An 8,109-nucleotide genomic window follows, 5' to 3' on the forward strand; every position below is an offset into this window, starting at 1 on the left:
GCTTATGATTGCCAAGGGTTCAGGGTTGTGTCTGCATCAGGACCTACACATATTCCCCTCATCATACACAGGTTCCATAAGTGCAACCTGTACCCTGAAAAAATGAAGGCTACAGATTTGTTGTGAGCCTACAGTATCTCCAGTGGCTGTTGCTACTGTCTATCTTACATTTCTTTTTAGTTTGTGAGCCCTTTGGGGAAAGAGATCCATCTTATTTATTTATTTTTTCTCTGTTTAAACCGCCCTGAGCCATTTTTGGAAGGGCTGTATAGAAATCGAATGAATGAATGAATGAATGATAGGTCCTGGTTCAAAGTTATCTCAGATGCATGGAAGTCAAATGTCAGGACCAGCATATGTGAGCCCAACTTCCATTACCAAGCACAGAGGGCTGGTTCTCACAATCACAAGTAAGTTGGAGGAGCTTCCAATTAAGATTCAGCAGCCATGAGCACTCACCAAAATTGATCATTTGGGCAGCAAAAATCCCAGTTGAAGGAACAGAAAGTGACCATGTGGGAAGAGCTGTCCTAGTTGATTGGTACAGCCAACCCATTTCAGTAATCATATTTGACCAGGATTTTCATTGCTCACACAATTGATTTTCAGACACATAGATGGCTGTTGACTCTTAGCTGGAAGATTCTCCAACTTACTTGTGATCATGAGACGCAGCCCAGACTATTGCCTGGTCTATATGCATTCATTCATTCATTCATTCATTCATTCATTCGATTTCTATACCACCCTTCCAAAAATGGCTCAGGGCGGTTTACACAGAGAAATAATAGATAAATAAGATGGCTCCCTGTCCCCAAAGGGCTCGCAATCTAAAAAGAAACATAAGATAGACACCAGCTACAGTCACTGGAGGTACTATGCTGGGGGTGGATAGGGCCAATTACTCTCCCCCTGCTAAATAAAAGAATCACCATGTTAAATAAAGATAAAGAACAATCCCAAGTTGGGATGTGTCCAAACATTCAAAGCACAGTTTGAACACTTTTATGGAAATTAGAAAGGTAACTTTAAAGAAAAGGAGAATATGTACTTACCTGCTCTCTGCTGTCCCTTCCAGCTTCCTGCTGGGGTGGTGCACATCCCAAAAAGCCCTGTGTGCCATCAGCATGCACATGGAATCTGTGCTGAGGGTGGACCCATTTGGACATGCTTCACAGACATCCCAATGTTCTCCTGGCATGTCCCTTTATCACTGGGGAGGTTCTTATTCTGAATGGTCTATATACATGTTCTCCAAATACTTGTTTAAGCAAGTATCTGGAGTGCTTGTATAGGTGCTATCCATAAATTCATTCATTCTTTCTTTCTTTCGATTTCTATACTGCCCTTCCAAAAAGGGCTCAGGGTGGTTTACACAGAGAAATAATAGATAAATAAGATGGATCCCTGTCCCCAAAGGACTCACAATCTAAAAAGAAACATAAGATAGACACCAGCAACAGTCACTGGAGGTACTGTGCTGGATAGGGCCAGTTACTCTCCCCCTGCTAAATAAAATAATCACCATGTTAAAAGGTGCCTCTTTGCCAAGTTAGCAGGGGTTATACACATGCAAATTATATACGCATGCAAAACATTGCCACTGCAAAACACTACTTATTTGCATTCTCACAATATGTGATGTGTTAATGAGTGTTTGTTTTCAACAAATAGCTATAATATATTCTCAGGTTTTAAGCTAACTAAATTAGGACTTGCCTTTTCACAGCATATCAGGAAGAAAAGCACAGTGGTCCTTGAAACTTCTCATGGTCTACTGCCAAGGGAAGTACCTTTGTTCCTGAAATGCTGCTCCACAACACATCAGGGCAATAAGGGAGAAAGAAAAACACTTTCTACTCCCCATGCCCTTCTGCTACTTTCCTCCTGGTATGCTTGCAGCAATAGCAGAAAGAAAAATCCCCCCCTTCTCGCCTGATGCCACCACTGCTGCTGCTTCTGCTGCTGAATGGGTAAGTAGACACAGGGGAGTGTGTTTTTGGAGGGTGGAGACTGGCAAGGAAGATTAGCAACAATTTTCAAAATCTTAGGTTAGCTCAGAAAATGATCAAATTGCTTCCTGATTTGAGTGTGTGTGTGCAGAGGCGCTGTTACCCTTGGACTTTGGGGTCAAAGTCCGGGGCCTCGCTCCTGGGGGCTTACAAATCCTTTTTAGTCTGCCCCGGGTGGTGTGGTCACGTTAAAAATGTGTTTAAAATGCTGTGTGTGGGAGTGGGTGTGTGTGTGTGTGTGGCCTCAAAAGGCCTTTAGGTCCAGGCTCCAAAATTACCTAGGTGCAACTCTGTGTGTGAGAGAGAGGAGGTGGGGAATAATGCATTTAATTCAAAACAAGAGGGGGAGAATTTACCATCTTTGTGAAGTACTTATATTTTTTAACGACATATCTTATTTGACTTAGACTGGTTTTTAAAATCTATGTTATTTTGCATACACAGTGTCTAGGGTATTACCATTTGAAGTTAAGTTTTATTACTTGTACTCAAATTTTCAGATTTTAGCAGCCCCAAAATGGCTTTAAAAACTGAAGAACAGTCATCATAAAGAAATATCAGAGTTTAACTAACTTTTCCTGATTAGGAATTACAACTTCTTCCATTATCTTGATAATATTACTACATTTTCTCTAGTGTACTTGGTTCCTCAAAAATGACAAGGACATAAACAAATATAGCAGGGACTGCTTCAGTACTACTATTTAAACAGAATCTATCTATATAATTAATATGCTTAGCCAGCCATGCATGGAGATGTGTAGGGATGCGTGGCAATGCATGGCAAGTCCTGCAGCCGCTGCAGCCACGACCAATGGAAAGGCGAGAACGGAGCTGCTGCTCAGCGATGGGGCAGGCAACGGATCCAGAAAAAAATGGCGGCAGGAGGTGGCAAGCCAGGACTGAGGGAGAAGATTGAACGCTGTAGTAGGGGCAGAATAGAGAGTAAGACAGGGGACGGCCAGGGCCAAAAGTTGTGGTGAGGAGGGAGAAACAGAGAAGAGCGAGAGAGATAGAGAGAGAGGTGAAAGCTGCGGCACTAAGACAGTGGGCGGGGAAACAGACTGTTGCCTGGCGGGGAAGGAAGGAAACGGCAAGAAGAGAAGGCAAGCAGTGGCGGGCGGGGAGGAGAGCAACTGAGGGGCGAGTGGAGAAGCCTGGCTGCCAAGGGAGGGGCTGAAGGCTGAGGGGAGAGGAGACTGGGGCAGAAGGTTGAGGGGAGAGAAGACTGTAATGGGGCAGAAGGTCGGGGTGGAAGAGAATGGGGCAGAAGGCTTGGGGGAGAACAACTGGGGCTGGGGGAGAACCAAAGGGGGGAGAACTAGGGGTGCAGATGCTCTGTACCCAGTCAGCTGGGGCTGGAGGTGGGGGCAGAGCAAGCTAGGGTTGGAGGTGGGGGAGAGGAAGCTGGGGCTGGAGATGGGGGAGAAAAAGATGGGGCTGAAAGGGGAGAGAGCAAGCTGGGGCTGGAGGTTGGGGGAGAGCAAGCTGGGGCTGGAGGCTGGGGGAGAGCAAGCTGGGGCTGGGGGTGGGGGAAGAGCAAGCTGGAGGTGAGGGGAGAACAAGCTGGGGCTGGAGGTGGGGAGAGCAAGCTGGGGCTGGAGGTGAGGTGAGAGCAAGCTGGAGGTGGGGGGAAGAGCAAGCTGGGGCTGGATGTGGGGGGAGAACAAGATGGGGTTGGAGGGGGCAGAGGAAGCTGTTTGGGATCCGGATCTGCCCCCCCACCTGAATCAGAGTGGATTCAATCTCATTTGCTGCCAGAGAATCTATTCTCAGAATACCTCAGAAACAACAAAATCCAGTGCTCCATGGGCTTGAAGGTTTGGGAGTGGTTGGCACCCTATGTGCACTACATGCTCTGGACCACCCTGGTGCCCCCCAAGTGGAGTTATGGGGCTGCTGAAATCCCCATTATTCCCTATGGGGAAAAGCTTAAAGATGCACAAACTTCAGAAATTCTTTTTAAAAATCACCCCTTTCACCAATTTATTTGAAATCTGGATCGTAGCAGGCACCCATTGGGGCACTACCACCTGACCCACTCTTCTGCTCCTGAAACCTCTTTTCTGCCCCGAATCTGCCCCAAAGACATGCCATCTTCAAAAATTCTTTTAAAATCAACCCTTTGCCCAATTTCTTTGAAATCTGGGTGGTAGCTTCCTTGTACCCATTTGGGCACCACCATCCACCACAACCCACTCTGGGCCACCCTGGTGCCCCCCCGGAATTATAACTGCTGAAATCACCATTATTTCCTAAGGGGAAAAGCTTAGAGATGCGCAAACTTCAATCATTTAAAAACCACCCCTATGCCCAGTTCCTTTGAAATCTGGGTGGCAGCTTCCTTGCATCCATTGGGCACTACCACCCACCACAACCCACTCTGGTGCCCCCCCCACATGGAGCTATAAGGCTGCTGAAGATGCACAAACTTCAAAAATTATTTAAAAATCATCCCTTTGCCCAATTTCTTTCAAATTTGTGTGGTAGCTTCCACCCATTGGCACTACCACACAACCTACTTTTGCCACAAAATGGAGGTCCGAGTCTCTGTATTTTTTGGATACAAATTGGGGTGATTTGTTTTGTACCCGAATCTGAGCAATTGAGGACAGGGTTGATTTGTTTTGTCTACAAATCACCAGAATCAGCCAGATTCGGGTACAAATTGTTTTGCACATCCCTATTGTAAACCATTTTGGGTGCCTTTGTTGAGGCAGAAAGGCAGTATAAAATGTAACAAACAAACAAATAATAAGGGATCTGCATCCCTTTGCAGCAAGACTCAAGTTCTCAGCTCCTGCCTGTAGGCTCCTACTTGTATCTGATGTTAAAATTGTTGGAGATGCAGCTCCTGATGGCTTCGACTCTTAGCACCAACAACCATATTGACCACTAGGGGCATTGGGTAGAGATAACCACTCAGGGCATCCCCTCTCTGGTCATGCTTTCTCTACTCTACTTCCCCTTTCTTATACTTCATTCTCTCACCTGAAAGAGATACTTCCTTCTTCTTCCTGTATGTAGCTAGCAATGAGGCATGTAGCTCTCAATCTATCTCCCTGATGGAATTCCTAAATAAACCAATTTATTTGGAACTTTAACTCCATGTCTCCAGACCATATTAATTAGTAGCTCCCTTACCTGTGTACTTCTGCTGTAGCTGGGGCAGATAAAGAAATCTCCCCTCCTGAGCTCTCTAACAAAAGACTAAAATTCTGATTCTCATTCTGAACTGCCAGTGCGGGTATCTAAAACAACATCTTTTGTGTTGTGGAACAGGACTTGTACATTAGGACTTAAATTATGCAATTGCACTTCTGCACTGCCATGGTCATTATTTCCAGTGGCCACAGCACCACAGAAGTGCAACTGTGCTATTTTAAGTAGTGCAGACAAGCTCTATCGCGTAACACCATGGTCATTGCTTTAGACAGCTGTAGTGGCATAGGCACAGGGGTGTGGGGACAATGAAGCAAGGTGGTATGGGTGTCCCAGGGCTGACAGAGTCTGGGGGTCCCCCAAGGCATCCCCTTTTCCCTTCCTCAGGGTACCCCTTGCCCGCTCCTGCACCCAACTAGCGAACAAAATGCTCATATCTGGGAGCATGAGGCATGCCTCTCTCCCATCCAGCAGGTGCTTCATTCAAGTGGTAGCTGGCTGGGGGCATCTTTCCCTGCCTTGCTCCAAGGGAGAAAAAAAGCCCCAGCCAGTCAGCAAAAAAATGAAGCACTGACTGGGGAGCATGCATTCTCTCTTCCAGGCTGTGGCTGTGCCCCCTATATCAACATCAGATGCAGGGAGCATGGCCAGTATTGGGTAAAGGGCTAGTCAGTCTCTCTCCTGATTCTCCCCAGTCAGCAATGCATTCTAGCCTGGCAGGGAGCCACTGATTTTATAGTCCATATTTATTTTTTTTAAAGAGACTTCAATAATATTATATGTTTAGAGAGACTTCAATGTATGAATACATATTGGAAAGCAAAATACCTATATTGAACTATTATTCTAGTTCATAAGAAAATGAGGAAAATGTGACCATCTTTAAATGCTGGTTAAATTAATTCTAGGATTGTATGAATGCAGCTTGCTGCCAAATGTCAGCTTATTTTTTCGTCTAGAATGTTGGCCTTATAACTACCAAAATTAAAATGTGTGCTTTAATATGCTATATTCTTTATACTTTGAAAAGTTGAAAGTGAAGTTGAAAAGGCTGTAGTACTGATTAGAGATAAAACCAGCAAGTGGCAGTATTTGACAAAAATCAAGATGAAGCAGGAATGTTTAAAAGGAACGTACATTTTATGTGGTATAAACTACCAAGTGCCTACTTTATTTTCATCCAGAATGAAGAGCTCAGAGCTCAGAAATGAACAAAAGGTTCACTGGTTTCAGATAAGATTTTCAATTAAAAAGTAGAATGATAACTATACTCTATTCAGTTTTTTTCTTTGAAATTATCTAGAATGTAATACCACTTTCATGTACATTGATCAAGAATACAAAGGGAAACATTTTATCAGCATCAATTTGATTCCAGATTTATTTATTTTTTGGCGGGGGGAGGGATATGAAGCATGATTGGTGCTCAGTTTTGGGGTGCAAAAGGCAAGGAAACTTGATTTTTTTTCTGTGATACAGTATATACCATAGTGTGAAACCCATTTTTTTATTTTGCAAATGTTCACATAATAAGAGTCATAGCTAATATTTCAAATTAATTATTTACTTGCACTTCATCTTTCCTATTAAGTGCTTTGGCTCCTTCTACTGATGGGATATTGCTACTTCCATACTTGTTGACAGATCCAAGCATTCCATCATTCTGAAAAATAATCAAACACAAATGATGGAGTGACATCAAAACAATTATTGTTATTAATTGCCTCTAGGGTCTTTATCACAATTTCTTGGAAGCAGTGCATAGGCACATCCTGTACAAAAGGATCTATCATTGCCAGGACTTGCCTCTGTTTGTGGTGATTAGAGATACTGCTGGGAATGGATAAAGTGATGTTGCTGGATTCCCCAAAAGTAGGGCATTATATTACTGTTGCACTTGAAGCTTCCTTTTGAGAAGAGGTCTGCCAGTGACACTGAGCAATAACTAGATGGCCAAAAAATGCCCAAACTGTTGGCTAGCTTCTTCGCCTCTGGATCTAGCTTTAGCCAACTGCAACATTAGCTTCCATTTTCTCTGCACACATCTTTGAAGAGTGTCTGGAAAGCAACTGGCTTTCATAAGTAACAATCTGTTTTCTTGGAAGGTTTTCTGCTCCAAAAGCCAAAACTTATTTTCCCTAAAGCTAATTGGGTATTACTATGAGCCAATCAGTGGTAGTATCAGGATTTTACTCTCTTTGTATTCCAGTTTTACTATAATCTCACCATCTTTCTTGACACAGAACATTCTGTAAACATTTTAAAAAATACCACTCCAATGTAAATTATTCTAATTCTTGAATCTTATACCAGTCTAGTGAAGTCTACTTCCTCTTGCCAGCAGATTATGTGCTGAAAATTAAATGTGTAAATATGTCACAAATGAAATATTCCTCTTACATCCTTTTGGATTTTTATCAGTGTACTATTTATACAAATAGTAACATTGACAACCTTTGGTATTGCACAACCAACAGAAGGAAAAGTTCATGCTGACCTTGCAACAGTATTGAACTTCATGGAAGTGTGTATGTTTCTACACACAGATTAGTTTTTGATTAATAAGTCACTAATGCAGTAATCAAATTATCTGCTCCTCAACAAAATAATAATAATTAAATCTTTGCTTCTGATTGTACATAGGAACACAAAAACAGCTCTATAGGACCAGGCCCAAGGCCCATCTAGTCCAGCAACCACTTTCCCACAGTGACCCATCAGATGTCTCTGGGAAACTCACATGAAGGCATGCTCCCTCTCCTGCTGTTGCTCCCCTGCAACTGGTGGTATTCAGAGGCATCCTCTCTGAACCTGGAGGTGGCCTATAGCCATCAAAACTAGTAGCCAAGGATATACCCATCCTCCATAAATTTGTCTAAGCCCCTATTAAAGTCACTCAAGCTGGTGGCCATCACTACATCCCATGGCAATGTTA

The sequence above is a fragment of the Hemicordylus capensis genome, chromosome 1, assembly GCF_027244095.1.
Source record: "Hemicordylus capensis ecotype Gifberg chromosome 1, rHemCap1.1.pri, whole genome shotgun sequence".
Classification (NCBI taxonomy): Eukaryota; Metazoa; Chordata; class Lepidosauria; order Squamata; family Cordylidae; genus Hemicordylus; species Hemicordylus capensis.